Source organism: Thermobia domestica, chromosome 1 (genome assembly GCF_964235325.1).
Source record: "Thermobia domestica chromosome 1, izTheDome1.hap1.1, whole genome shotgun sequence".
NCBI classification, from domain to species: Eukaryota; Metazoa; Arthropoda; class Insecta; order Zygentoma; family Lepismatidae; genus Thermobia; species Thermobia domestica.
Window position 1 is genome coordinate 1,804,522 of NC_137454.1, and position 16,484 is coordinate 1,821,005.

Sequence of the window (16,484 nt, forward strand, 5' to 3'; positions counted from 1 at the left end):
AGGAGAATATTAAACATTGGAATGGTCCAAAATATTCAAACATAAGCATTTTTATTTTCCATACGATGTTTGAAATGCTATATCGCTCCTATGTCTTCATTTTTGTTTATCGTTTATTTAATCAAAGTCCATCTTCACCGCCAAGATTATATAAAATGAATTATATATGAACTCCACCACATAAAAGAACTCAAGCATTCTCTCTGGGAATTTAACCTAAGGCTAAAAACACTTCATGGCTAGCAGTTAGCACCTAATTTCTAGTGGAGATGGAGAACTAAGATATTTTTACTCGAAGGTAATATGAACGTTTCAGGAGGAAGAGACGGAGAAGTTCTTTGATAGGGAAGTGCTTTAGTACTAGAATATGTAATTAGAAAAATGAAAAATCTATTCGGAGGGTTTTGCTTCATCCGAGGGAAATTTCCACCGGATTCATCCCTGCCAATGCTTATCCATTTGCTAACGATGTTCCTATAGTATCACAAAGTGGCAAAAAAATAAAATAAATAAATAAATAAATAAATAAAACGCATGCAATTAGATATAATCGAGAGACCAGCCGTATACCAACTTACATGTCGGTATTAATAGTTGTTCGTAGGTTTTCTATTTCAAGCATCCTTTACTTCGTGTACAGCTATGGATTAGAAGATATCACACTTGATTTAGTGGGCATTCTTTACTTCAATTTTGAGAAGCTTCCTTTACCAAAACTCCAATGACATTTACTCTGTCTGTGTTTTCCGTACGAGAGACAAAAAGAAAGAAAGAAAAGAAAAAGAAAGAAAGAAAAGAAAAATAAAAGACAAAAAGAAAATCAATTTTGGTAGAGAAGTACAGGGTGAAAAGTTAGAAACCGAAGTGTTTAATGTAAGTAATCCATTCACCGAAAGTGGTGGAAATCAACCATTTCTTTTTTTGGCGTCCATAGCTATAGTGTAAACACGGTAATAGATAGCGAGAACCGATCTATTAAGCATCTGTAATCTATTAAGCATCCCAGGAATACATTTCATAATCATTCTTAACTGTCTACTAAAACCAGAAGGGATAGAACTGCACTACACCTTTCCTTTCAATATTTATCTACTCGTACATAGAACAAAAAGATAAATGATAGAAGCGTTTTAAAAAAAAATCTATGGGTTCCTCTTATTTCTTAACCCTCTATCCAATCCACAAGTTGCAGGAATCAACCACTTCCGGTTTTAACGTTGATTGTTGAGGAGTAAAACGGTAATACATAGCGAGAAACTGTTTTCTACAATCAATTAAGCCTTCCAATAATATGCTCTATCTCCAGTCTAATATCTCTCTCTACTAAAACCGGAAGTGGTAGAAAACTACTACTACTTCCGGTTTCAATATGAATTGAGAAAATACCACGCCATACAAACCAAACTCCTTCATACTCTGTGCACGTGGCACGTCTAGTTTTTTCTTTACATTTTCTTTTTTCAGTGTTTTTAATCGATTTTTAAGCAAGGAGTTTTATTATGAAGAGGAACAAGGCAAATCCTGTTCTATGGTTAGGGTGGTGATTTGACAAACACTTGAATAAACCTATTTTAAGGTTATCAGACAAAAGTCTAATATCGTGAAAACATACCGTAAGTAATAACTTTAACGATCGTAATAATTGATGCGTTCACTTCAAGTACAATGTTACGCCACTTCCACTAAAGTCTGGCAATTTCTTGTTTTCTTCCTCTTAAGTACGGAAACAACTACGTGGTCTAGTGGCTAGCGTATGTATCTTTGGTGGACATGGTTCCAGGTTCGATTCCCGGTAAGAGATGATTCAAGGCATTTTAGAATTCCACCTTGTAGGTCATGTCTCGTATTGCCTCGGTGTTGTAAAATGATTCTAAACTTAAACAAAGAAACCTAAACTACGGTCGATAGATATCACACATGTTAATGATTTAGAATTACAAAAAAGAAGAAGAAGAAGAAGAAAAGGAAGAAGAAGAAGAAGAAGAAGAAGAAAAGAAAAATTACCAAGTTACATTGAAATATTTTAAGCAATTATGCCAGGAGAAGCTTGAAAGGATCAAAACTATTTTTTCTAAGTTCATGGTTCACAAGGGAAGTTCCGGAGAAAGCACTCGCCTGCAGAGAAGTTATGTATGCCATTTGAAGGACCAATTGATGCTGATTACAACAAGCTAATAAAATTCCTGATGGTTAAGAACTGCTCAAGAGATTCAACTTGGAAGTTTACATGAAAAACTGGCTATATGCGCATTTAAACGCGTTAAGTACAACATTATTAGCAACGAATATTGACATACGAATTGAAATCTATTGGAGGCAACAGAAAAAAAAAACTGTTTTACAATAACTAATGGTTTGTTAGTTCGAAATAATGATAGGTTAGAGATAAAAATTGATCACTCTTGTTGTTCTGTTCTATAAAGAAATGACGCAGGCAAAAGACTTCCTTGCACCATGAACATTTTATATGTGCAATTGCGTTGTATCCGGCAAGGGAAAAGTTCGCATAACCAAAGTGAAAAGTAAATTCGATAAAATAGCAAGTTCAAACCATCAAGCTTTGCCATGGGAGAGAATACTTTATAGCGTTTAAATCAGCATATAGGCCTACTCATTTTTTCATGTAAACTTCCAAGTTAAATCTCCCGAAAAGTTCTCGACCGTACAGGAATTTTATTAGCTTGTTGTAATCAGCATGAATTGGTCTTCCAAATGGCATGCTTAGTTTCTCTACAGGCGAGTGCTTTTTCCCGAACTTCCCTTGTCAGTGCCGTCTTCCAGGGGACATTTAAATTGTAAGGAAAGAACAATAATTTTGTTATAAAGAAAGAGAGATCCACTAGTGTTCCGTAACTGTCCATGGCTTTAACTTAATCACAAACGAACATTTTAATCAAGAATCACGATAATCTTTCTTTTCTCTGTAGTTGATAGCAGTCACACCATTTGAATATCAAAATGAATAGTTTAATATTACTTGAACTACACTACAATACAATTGGTCTGGAGGCAGTCGGGAGGGAAGAAGGCATAGCCACCAGGGGGCACTCACTTCCTAGACCCCTCTCTGGCGTCGTCACTACTAGTTTAACTTTTATTGGTCAAACGGTTTCCTATTACATCTTTTAATTTATTTGATTCCTTCAAACAAAGCTATGCATAACATATTTTCTGTCCATTGAGAGGAATCTTTAACTAACTTTATTCATTTATTTATTTAAGAAGAAATATATTTGCTTTGAAAGTCTGCACTGCTAACTTTTGAATATACTCAACAATATGTTATTAATGTATTTATCAGAAACTGTCGATCACTGGAACAGTTGGAACTAGTGAAAAAGTGACTACCTGTGACAAGTGAGGTAATATAAACGAGCGAATGGACACGTAGCGTAGTGCAAAGGGAAAAGTGGGTCAGGAGGCCAGTGGCGTTTGCTGTTTGGATTGGAGAGTGGCTGAAGTGGTGGGACGGATGAAATGTAGGTCTCCCGCAGAAGTGGATGTAGAGTTTAAGCTAGGAAGTGAAAGCGTTTCTCGTAGCCACCGGGGAAAGGGAAAAGTACATTCTTTTGTCTTTCTTAATTGTTCAATGGTTAATTTTATCTCAATTCAGTGTTGCCAAGTCATTCAAATACAGCACAAATGAAAAGTTACAAGTCATGGTGTTAAGTTTCAAAGTAATTTATTTTTGTTTGTTTTGGTGAATGTCAAGGTAATGGACCCTATGCCACATCTTTCATTTTTATTTATTTAAGCAATTTTGCTGAAGCAATTTTCCTCTTTTGAAAAAGTGGGAAAGATGTGGGAAAAATGAAAAAGAACGGAAAACTTTCTGAATATGGATAACTATAAAATTTGCGGTGATACTAGAGATTCGAGGTAGGCAGTTCATAAACAAAATACCGTCTTTGTTCCAGAAAATTGAAGCCATGATGATCTTTGCTGGTTTCTTTAACAGCGGAGATTCGGAATGGCGTCACTTCATTGACTACTCCTTGGTTTCAGGATCATGAATATGGAGCCAAGTTTTATCCTTAGTTGCTGATCAGACGAAACAATTCGAAGTACTAGCTTCAAAACGGGCCTGAAGCACCTTAGATGTTTGAATTCGTTCACTTCCGTGAGACATTGTGCATCTAAATTCCCTAATGATATTCTTCTGTCCTCAAGCTCATGGACACATCACATGTCGGATCAGTTGAACTTGAAAGGCACCCACTGCACGGCTGATCAATCGTGAAATGGACAGGTTTTTGATGGTGCTATAGAAATGACACTGCTTCGTCATTGTATCCGACATCTCACAGTCAGTGTGAATGTTCTTTGCAGACCTTCACTGTTAAAAAAAAAAAAAAAAAAAAAAAACTTCATGACGATCCTATACTTCAAAGCTGTAAAAAAAATTACTTTAGTCTTCGCCATTACTGTTTCAAACCTGGAGAGAAGAAGAAAAAAAAAGCAATCACAAGGAACATATATTTACACCATTACTTACTTATAGATACTAAACTTTCAAATGAACCAACACTCAAGATTTTATGTGTAGGGGAAAGGTACAAAGCCAGGAAGTTTTCAGCATCTCTGTGCATATTTCCCCGTATTGCGTAGTTTATGTTAATTTTAATAATCTTTGCATTTTGTGTGTATTTTCAAATATTTTTTCATTTCGTACAGGTTCACCGGAAACATCGGCATATTTTAGAAACTAATACCTTTGTTGGCTACATGTTGACATCCAGTAAAATTATTTTTAAGATTGCAATTCCATTCTGTTCCTCAGGGTATTATTATATATAAACATAAACTGGAAGTATGTTTACACTTTTTGTACAGCAAATGTTGTAATAAGTAAATTATTACATAAGACAAACTAACGTACCGTTGCTTCCTTTGTTTTCTTCCGCTTGCAGTAATTACTATAGTTCACAACAAGTCTAGAGTGAAGAAAGAGCGTTGTTACATCATCACTTAAAAACATCTTAGTACTTTCGTCCTCATAGAATACAATTGTATTGATTTTACATTGTCATTTAATTTCTTCTGGTTTAAGAGCCACTGACAATTTAAAGTGACCAGAATTACAAACTTCCTTCGTGTAGTTGTGCACATCTGTCATTATAGGTCAGTGGACCTTAATGCTCACTGACGTCCCTCTTCGTAAACTCACCATACTTCAGCCCAGTATCATTTTCACTAGTTGGTCATACGCCCCTCTGTCTGACCCTTTCTGCGATTTCAGGTGCAGCATTGTATTTACAAGTTTTCAATAATAATAATAATAATAATAATAATAATAATAATAATAATAATAATAATAATAATAATAATAATAATAATATGTACTCCTAATCTCGACCAGTGACGTAACTACGGAGTTCAAACGGGGATTGTGCCCCTGGCGCCGGATTGGAAAGGTACAAAACTGGGCAAATACTTATTTTTACTATAGGACAAGGAAAGGAGTATTAGCAAACTAAAGATCATAAAAAAATTACATCAAAAACTTAACAGGACAACAACGACTCACCAACCTTATTAGGATTATATCCATAGAGCATAACTTAGCTTCAAAACTATCTTTTGAAGACATTGTAGAAACCTTTGCAACCAAAAGAGCCCGCAAAGTGAAATTTTAGTTCCAGTTTTTTGTATTTTCATTTAACTTATATCGATTTAAAAGACTTGCAAAATGTCCGAGTATAATACTTGAGAAAACAGCTTGATTGTTTGTCATAATTAAATATTCTATTCTAAAGCAATAGACTGTTCATTCATTCTACACATATGTACATCCCGATATAATTCCAAAAACATTATGATTTGCAGTTATTATGATAATGTGTCAAGCATTCTAATCTCCGATTATTTGGCAATCAAATACTAATTAGTTTGGTGTTTTACACGTATTTTATACTAAAATTAAATTATGTACTGCAATTTTGAAATCAAACTTTACCATTTGAAGAAACATGGAACACGAGAATTATTGTGTGATGCTATATCAGGCGTAGTCGGACAGCGTTTCGGTTTGGTTGATCATGGGGGGGGGGGCATTAATGCGAGTTCTTGCCCCAGACGACAACTATATATATACCACATTGACTTGACACCTAGTCTTCCGTTCCAGGTGCTGCTATCGGCTGAAGGAATTCCACTCCTCTTTGCTAAGGATCTCTTGCTTAGCAACAGCTGAACCCTTATTGGCTCAACGCGTGGGTGTGAGCTTTAGTTTGCATTTTTGCCACGGCTCAAGACATTTTGGCAGCACTATTGCTTTGTTGCGTCGCTGATCTCGGTCGTGGTTTGAGCCCGGTATAACTGGCAGGCTCAGAGACCTCATGCAAGACGAGCTGTCAGGTTGTTTTTCACCAAACTATCTCGCCTATAATAAAGTGGTGTACAAATCATGCCACCAGACTCAAAGAATATTGAGTATATCAGTTAATATATGAATAGGATACTGTACATACCTGCTAATAATATAAATGGTGCCAAAGCCAATGGATTTCAAAGTTTTGTATTCACGGCGCCCATAGTGTGAAAATGAAATGAAGTATTTCATTTTTACGTCCCAATATTATGCCGGTTAGGCTAAAAGAGACAGTGATGATGGGAATGAATGAAATGGTGGAATGGAGAAAGTGGGAGGAAACGGGAAAACCGAAAAAAATCACGAACACGGTGTTTGTCCTCCACAAAGTCTACTTGGCGCGAGCTAGGATCAAACAAGGAAGTCAACGCATCAGATGTGAACGTCTCCTATTGAGCGGCCCTTCCGTAGTGTAACACGGTTATTCCATGGAGCCCAGTGAGAACATAATCCAAAATTCTATTAAACTTCCGACATTAAGCTCCATCTAATATTATCGTTCTCATGTGAATGTGTTAGCGGGTATACCATATGCATGAAATGTTATTGCTACCATCATCATACTGACGAGCTTTTTTTTTTTTTTTTTTTTTAACTTCGTCTAAATATAATTCCAGTAGAACAAGCAAAACACGTTAATTAATAATCTAACATAATCCTCTGAAAGGTCTTTGTAAATAGGATTGGAAAACTTTGTCTTCATTTTTTTTTTTTAACTTTAGACTTGAAGTAAAAACATGATAAGAGTTTCACACTTTCTAAAAGTATTGGAGAGGTTTGAGAAAAGCCTTCGAGTCTCATCCTAAACGAAGGGAAAATCTCAACATAACCTCCTCACGGGAGAAAGCGGGCAACGTCTTTGGCGGCTAACTTAGATGGGGACCGACCGGGATAAGAAGTCAGTTTCTACCAAGTGCCAACGGCCTTTTCGGAGGGCGGATGAGCGGGTGGAGGTCAGGCCACCTTTTTGTCCTTAGGAGGGGAAACTGTTCTAAAAGGTGGTGGGGAATACTACCACATTATCTTTTTCCCAGGAGGAGCGGAGGAGGAGAATAAATAAATATGATGGTTCTTCCTGAGGTAAAAAAAAAAAAAAAAATCCGGAGGTAAAATGTAAAATAGTCCTCCGTTCGGATCTCCGGGTGTGGACTACTCCGGGAAGAATCATCAGAGGAGAAAATAATAACTTTCATTTCAGTATGGGAACCTGAAACGTACGAACTGTACGACGTGCAGGTAAACTTGAAAATTTAAAATTGGAAATGGACAAATGTAAAGTGGACATAGTGGGCTTGAGAAGTGGGATGGCCAGGAAAAGATGAGATACTGTTGGGGCGCTATATAACCAAGATCATTCCATGGACAGACATCAGTTTCGAGTGTCAAATCCCGTTTCTGAGCTTGCAGTGGAGCCTAGGAAATACCTACCATAATTTAAAGCCTTCGCTTGCAATGGAGTTATCGTTCCTTCTCCTTCTGGCTTATAGTGCAATCTTATGGGAGACTTTACCTCTCTTTCTGCTTGCAGTGGAGCTTTGTCGAGATCTCTAACCTCTCTCTTTGCACTGGAGCAGCAAGTGTCCTACACCCTCTCAAGTAGTTCGCTACTGAAGAAACCTTCCCGAGACCTTAGACCTTCAGGGTAAAGGGAGACTATTACTAGCTTATTCTAGAGAATTTACATTATTGTAGTATTTCTGTAAAATACTGTTTATAGAGGATTTTTATAATGAGAACCAGTAGTGAGAAAGGACTCCGGACTGTAATTTGCTCTACCTACTCCTGCACAAGCAGAAATTTATGATATATTGGTGTGTACACTATTATGTATGTAGCTTCCCTGATTTCGGAAGACCATTTTAATGAAGTACGTATATGCAACAAGTACATCCTCTGGTACAATACAGTTTTGCATTTATATTTTACTTAGAAACATTTCTTTTTTAAAACTGATATACGTAAATCTACTGTCACCTCGTAGCCACATGCCTTCTGTGTGTGTGTGCTTCAGAGTTTGATCATCGTCACTATATTTATTTCGAGTAATGTTTAGTACACTACATGGTTAGGGGACAGAGGCGAGGAGTTGAAAACGGAAAGCAAACTGTGAAGAATGAATATCGAATGTTATACTAACCTAGTAGCTGGCGTTTTTCTCTTCATTCGCATATTGTTCCTCCGTTCTTCCTTTGTAGACGCCAAGCTCTCCTCGGCCAAGCATTGCTATCAGTCTCTCTCCATGACGACCATAGTTTGCCTCATACGCCGGCCGGAGTCGACGCCCGGCCTCTGGGTCGAAGGGCCAGCTTTGTACCTTATAGATAACGGGAGGACCAATCACGTTCTGTCGTATAAGGCGGTAGATGAAGGAGATGCTATGGCAGGGTGACGTCATCAACAGAATCACCAACTGCAATCAAGACAAATACAATTTATCAGAGATTAGATAAAGATATAATCTCAGTAATTATCATGAAGTTACTGTGATGATTTTACATCGTAAGGAAAATTATATGGAGTAGGAGAAATGTTATTTATCTTCTATCAGTCAATTGTATTTACTTTATTAAACAAAATGCATTATATAAACATGGAAGTACACTAAGAATAAATGTATTATGAATTGTAAGACTTAGTTGCAAAAGTTTTCTATGCTTGAGGTAGCAACATAGATATATTTTAGTTTTATTTTTGATGGTTTTCGATGCACTATGTCAGTGGTTCTCAACCGATGTGTCGCGACAGACTGCTGTGTCACGCAGTCCCCTAAGATGTGTCGCAAAATTTTAGAATTAAAAAATTATGAAGAATCTATATATTAAAATGCTAAAAAAAAAACTTTGTATGTTTGTGGCCAATCCTTTCGAGTTTATATGTTTGTGGCCAATCTGTCGACAATGAGATGTCGAAAACCACAACTGCTAGAAACGTGCCATTTTCGCTGGTTGATTCCAAATTTTGTGTAGATTTGTCAGTAATCATTAATTTTTAAAAGTTGTCTTTCTTTTTCTATTCTACATTTTACGCGTCGTTTTGACCCTATTAGTTTAATATTGCCACCAGGACGTTAAGGTTGATATCCTTGTGAAAGGCAGCCAGTACAGGAGCTGTGTATAGCGGGTTTGTTGGACATTCCAGGCGCTTTGCTTTAATCTGAATAAGAAAACCTACTGCATGCTGAAAGGCTTGTGAACCCACAATGAGGTGTACTCGGATATGGATTTATGAGAAAAAAATATTCCCATCTGGTATCATCTGTTACTTATCCAAGTTTGCCACAAACTCACCCCAACATTCTATAGGCCTATATTAAAATACTACATTTATATGTTTGTCTATAGCAATTCACTCCCTTTGAAAGTCTTCCTGTCTTTTACTTGTGTCAGTAAAATGACTTGCACAGATAAAGTGAGAAATGGGAAGGAGATTCACGCTCATATTAGAACTGTGCGCTGTGTAAATAGCGCAGGTTCAGCTAAACAGCGTGACAAACATCTTGGCATTTGAAGGCGGCGCTCCAAGTTCCCTTTAAATGCTGCTAGCAAATTAGAGGCCAGCGGTATTGCCACGTTTATTTTGTACACATCCACGTCTATCCTCTGCCACCTGATCGCGCTGTAGTTCGTCTGCTTATCCATAACCACACCCCTTAACACTCGGCAACATCGCGTCAGAGCTTGCGCTTTATTCGTTTAGCTGAAATGCCAAGATGTTTGTCACAGGCCTTAGTTTAATAATAATTAGTTAAAATCGAGACAGACTGTACCAGTCAACACCTTCAGCTGTGCAATAATGCTCAGTGCTATATAGAGTCATTATAAAAAATTATTGGTTTCACTATATTATTATTATTATTATTATTATTATTATTAATAATAATAATAATAATAATAATATTCTCTATAAATTATATTCAAGAGAGTTTTTATTGTGCTTAATCAAGAACTACTGCCTGGGACCAAACGCTATACTTTTGTGCATAACTGTAAAGGTAACCAAGAAAGTTTTGTCCCTTTTCGTTGAGGTCTGTGTTCAATTGGACCTCACATCGTGAGTTGGATGTGAGTGGAGATAAGGCGAACGTCAGTTGTTGGTGTGGGTATATCCAACATACTAGCTGGTTGTGGCAATTCAGATACACCGTGAACTTGTGTAAAGACAGGGGGAACATGGGACATCCACAGAGCGTCATAAGAGCATGTATGCTGAACGAGTTCAAATGGTAGTCAAACGCTGCTGTAGCGGGATAGAAGATATGCCAGGCCTTTGGTGAGGGTGTCGTCACGACGCGAACATTGCAGCGATGGTTTAACAAGTTTAAGGACGATGACGAAACACCCGAAAACATCACGTGCCGGAAGACCAACACATGTACAAAGAGGAACTAGGACTACAATTCAGTGTGTGGAGAAACCATTCGGCAGCACATCTATCAACTTGTGAAGCATTACAAGTTGGGTCGATGGGTCTCACATGTTTTGACTCCGGGCCAGAAGGTAACGCCGCAGTCGCCTGTGTTTATTTACTGTTTCGGAGCCATTTCTGGACAGGGCATTGACATGTGATAAAAAGTGGATTCTATACGAAGCTTCAGGGCGCCGTCATCATTGGTTAGCATCCCATGAACCGATTTCAAAACAGCCGAAACCAGCACTGTACCAGAAGTAGGTCCTTCTGTGTGTTTGGTGCATCGTGCATCGGGAACTGCTACCAGCTGGTCAGAGTATCAATGCAACAGTGTAGTGTTAGCAGTTGAGCTGTGCTCAAGAAAAACTCAAAACTCTGGAGCCATCACTTCTGAATTGCAAATGGGTCCTCGTTTACGGGACAACGCTAAGTCCCACGTGGCTAGGATGACTCAGGACACCATTCTCCGCCTTGGATGGGAAACAATATTGCAACCACTATATTCCCCGGGTATTGCACCGTCCGATTATCACCTGTTCCACTCTTTGAACAATCACCTTAGAGCATGCCAGTTCAAATTCCTAGTAAAAGTCCAAAATGCAGCTGATACTTTCTTCGTTTCACGGCCCACTAAGTTCTACCGCGATGGATTCCATGGTCTTCCAGAACGTTTTCAGAAGGTCGTCGATGCTGATGGAGACTATTTTTGATCTTCCAGGTTAGGTGATATATTGATGTTCGAAGATGGTGGGTGAAAAAGCGACAGAACTTTTCTTGCTTACCTTTATATTTAAATTTAAGACCTTGTATACTTAATTTCTTTACGGTTTCCTGACAAAAATACTTATTTATTATTCGTAAGTAAAAAAAAAAAAAAAAAAAGAGCGAATGAAATCCAAATTGAATAAAAACATTGTTTCCCACCAAATTTTCCATCCTCTATGTCTTTTAAAACACTTGTTAAAGCATATAAAAATATACTGTCCTTCAAATCAGTTTAGTACTTTTGTTTTATGGCTGTATTTGTAGTACCTTGTTAAAACGTTTGTCTTCAAACTGTCAAATATAAATCGCAGTAAATTGTGTAATCTGCTGTCACAAAAAAGTATCCTATTTTTCGATCGGTATAAGGAAGAGATACTGTACTATTTTTCGATCGGTATGGAAAATTTCCAATACTATTTCGCCATACTATTATACCATAAATTATTAATTGTCAATAAAATTTGTTACTTTTAAATAAATGAAGCGAGATAATTTTACTATGATGTTTTAAAAGCTGGTCATTTGGGGGGGGGGGCAGGAAGTAGTAATTGACGTACTTCTACACAGCAGAGGACTTGCCGCCGCTGTGTATATTTTATTACGTGTCTCTGTGATCTTTTGCGCTGGCGCCATTACTGTCTGACCGTAGTGCGAGTTCCCTTTATACTTTTACCGCCTGCTTTATATATTTTATTACGTATGTGATTTTTTGCTGTAGCCATTATTGTTGGAATTAATTGCGACTTCCTTTTATACTTTTACAGCTTGTTTTGTATAGCTTATTACGTATGTGTGATTTTTCCGCTGGCGCCATTACTGTCTGACCGTAGTGCGAGTTCCCTTTATACTTTTACCGCTCGCTTTGTATATTTTATTACGCATGTGTGATTTTTCCGCTGGCGCCCTTACTGTTTGGTTATGCTTTGACTTCCCTTTATACTTTTACCGCTTGCTTTTTATATTTTATTACGTATGTGTAACCTTTGCGCTGGCGCCATTACTGTTGCGAGTTTTGCACACCCGATTTGTATATTTGCTGCTTGGTAGCCGTGGACGTTAATGGTATTTTTCGGCACGCTTTGTATATATATTTATTATTGTGACTTAAGTAAGAAGAGAAAGTTTACGCACCTTTGATGACACGGCCGCTATTTTGTTGGCTATTTCCTGGTTGTTTGTTGTTGCAGTTGTATATAATTTATGTCCATATTGCAGTGTTGTTTGTAATGAGAATAATTACACTGATTTTTCCATAAATAGGTAAATTTTTCTTTTAGGGATGTTTTGTAGTGTTGCAGCGAAAACTAATTAGATTGTTGTTGACTTTAGTTTAGCGTTTCTTTTAGCAGTGAGGTTATATGAGACGTGGACATACTGATTAACGTGGAATCCGAACCACATGAGCTTCCGCCGGGAATAGAACCCGGGCTGACCACGCCAAAGTTGCGTACGTTAACCGATTAGCCAGGGAGGAGCTCTACAGTGATTAGACTACGTATAGTTACCTATAATATAATTTTTACGTAATGAGACCAAGCCCTAATTATGAATTATACTTTAATTTTTACTAGATTAATTATGAATTTACCTTGAACATTCTTTTATTTATATAATTGGAAATGATCAATATTAATTAACCTATAATACTTATTATATGTATATACTTACGTATGAAGAATTGAGCGTTGCCGATTGTGGTTTTGATGGACGGATTTGTTTTTCCAATATGGCGGCGTTGCGTGATTGTTGAACAGAGGTTCCTCCATAGTAGGACTCTGAAATGCGAATGCGCGCGTTTTGCTTGCATTGTCGTATAGATTGATGGTAATTAAAATTGTGAAGAATTTGGCTGGGCGAAGTTGCATAGTTTAACATATTATTGCATTATGTGATTAATTTATATTATTTTTTGTTTTAGCATGTACTTAATTATTATAAAATTGAAATAATAATAATAGATAACGAGACATTTTGATAAAGAAAGCGGAACCCCACAGTACTACGATATGTACAACTGTGCTACCATCTATTGGCAATAATTACAACTTTATTTAACAGCCACGTTATATGGGAGACTGATACAGAATGAAGGGGGAGACTTAAGGTGAATTACATGAGATTTAGATGTACAAGAAAGAGAAGAGAATAAAATAAATAGAGAAAGCTATTATTGTTTATTGAATTGAAGCACCATTTAAGCGTAATATATTAGTTTGTAATGAGGTTATTAAATTAGGTTTAACTGGATACGTATGCACTTTGTAGGGTTGTTTATTATTTATTTAGGATTTTTATTTAATAATATGGTTTGTAGAAGTATATTGAATTGCTATAAAATAGAACAAACTTATATTTTATTTGTATAGATGTATTTAAGATTATATTCGGGTGCAGTTTTAGTATTGGTTTGCGTTAACGTAGTGAATGTGCGGAACGGCACACGATGGATTTGGAATGGGTGGAGTATTACAATTTACACGTTGCTTGGGAATTGTTTAGTATTGGTTTGCATTGATGAATGTTGCACATATTGAGGAAATGCTGAAGATTGTATTTATGCTAATTGGCACTACGATTTCCATTTGAAAGAATTAAATAAATAATAGCTTGAAAATATTTTAAATTGGATTACGGTATGGAGCATAATATTTAAGTATATTGTATTTACTGCGAACTAGAGTATTTATGTAGCTGCTATTATAGAATTAACAAGTACCAGAGATAATTATATTGTTTTTTATTTACAATGTATTGAATTATAAGAATATATATTCCTTATAATATTTGATAACAGTTGGGAAGCTTTATATGGTGATTGATTTTTTACGTGTGGAACTGATTTAATTTGAAGCAACAGCAAATACATTTGACAGATAATTGACGTATTTGCAACTATTGAAATGGGTATAAAATGCTTTATGTATGTAAAAATATTTAATATTTTTTGTTTGTAAAGTATGAGGCAATTTTAACTGCTAATGTATAACATTACAGATAGGGTTTTAAGCTATTTTAGAATGAGCTTAGGAGATAACAAAATTATTATGGAATGAGACTAGCATGATGCATAGGGAAGATGACATGTGGAATGTTTGGGAAAGTTTTATTATTTTAGGAAATAATATATTAATGAATACAACGGGTAATATTTTTAAGAGAAACCCATATTTTAGTATTGGTGTACTATTGAAAGCATGAATCAACAATTTTGAAGGCATAAGACATAGGCAAAGACTTGTATTTACTGGTGTTATTGTTTTACGTTTACCGGAGAGGATGTTGCTCCCATTATGTTAAAACAGTTTTGAATAGATTTGAATTATTGGAATATAGTATTTTTTATACTTAGGGACTTATTTATAAATACAACTTACGAAATTAGAATATTATCGATTGAATTATTTACAATGTATATAATTATTTATATTTTAATGTTATTGACTAGTTATTTAAAATTTAGACGAATTGTACTTTTAGTGCTGGAATGGTATATTTATATTGGTATAGATCATGTACTAATATGGAACACATTGATTAGCATACAACTCTGCAGATTATATATTTGCGTAGACGAAATTATGAAAACTGTTGATTTTTAGTATTCAACGCACTTACACGAAAATAATTGTACAATTAGAAATTGTTGAAAGTTTTGAATGGGCAATTATGTATATGCGTGGTGTAGTACAAGTATTTGGAATATACGTATTGTATTGTGTTATCAACTATTGATACAAATAGGCTGAAGGATTTACGTAGTATTTGCGTTTGCGACAATATAAAATGTTATGAGAATGACATGATACCACGTGATTGTCAGACTTGCATTATATAGTAATTAGATTTATGTTTTATTAAGATATAGAGGTACATATTACGCATTAATATAGACACAGATTGATTTATTTTATTTTAGGCATGAAAGAGAAACTCCATATATTGGCGTTGACTGTGGAAAAACAGAGACGTGTGTACATTACAATTTTCCATTAGTATCTGAAAAGTTACACAGAATATAAACCTTCATCCAGCCTATGAGGTGGATGCTCTTTGACTTGGCTATGGAGGCGATGCAATTTATGCTTAGAGCAGTTAAAATATGGGATTATATATGGGAACTTATATGCGAAAATTTGGTAGACAGAACATTTTTTTGTCATTTATTTAAAAAAACTATTGTATAGTTACAAGAGAATTTTGAATCGATTTTAATTTATTTAGGAACTACCATATACAATATTATAATTATTTACGGTGAATGCAGTAGCAACACATGATTGCATGAAAATATGTGGAGCCATCTATTGTATAATATGGAAAACACAATTATGACTGTACTCGATAGAGGCACACGATGATGAATTACACACTTGTAACATTTTTGATAACTACATAAAATGTTATGAGAACGAGATGATACCACACGAATGTCAGACCTGCATTATATACTAACTAGATTTGTTTTATTAAGATATAGGTGTACATATTATGCGTTAATACAGACACACAATGAATTATTTTATTTGTGCATACCACATATATGCGTTGACTGTGGAAATGCAGAAGCATGTGAACATTGCAACCTAGCATTGTTATGTGAACTAATACACAAAATATAAACTTTAATGTAGTTTATTGTAATATTTATCAAGAGTTTCATTCCCATCCAATGGATGGTAGGACCGTAGAAGACAATACCTTTTTTTTTTTTTGTGGCCAGAATTCTAGTTTATATTTATGACACTTAAAATATGAGAGTATATATATGAGAACGTATATGCGAAAAAAATTTGTAGACAGAACTTTTTTTACTTATTTAAGAATGCTGTGTAGTTACAATAGAGAATTTTGAACCCGATTTTTAATTTATTTAGGAACTACCATATACAATATTATAATTATTTACGTTGAATGCGGTAGCAATAACAGATTGCGTGAAAAT

The 16,484-nt window shown here is 35.7% G+C and overlaps 1 protein-coding gene across 2 annotated transcripts in view; it reads right to left on the reverse strand.

Moving 5' to 3' along the window:
- The window catches only part of LOC145683060 (uncharacterized), a 105,950-nt gene that overhangs the window by 24,659 nt on the left and 64,807 nt on the right, over positions 1-16,484 (reverse strand). The window contains exons 1-2 of one of the 2 annotated variants that reach the window (XR_014130966.1): positions 13,211-13,616; positions 8,508-8,780 (exon numbers count right to left, since the gene is read on the reverse strand). The gene's annotated coding sequence lies outside the window, so the exon portion shown is untranslated. Of the gene's footprint in view, positions 1-8,507; positions 8,781-13,210; positions 13,617-16,484 lie in introns of those variants that run through there. The other variant, XR_014130967.1, reaches the window with a different exon arrangement.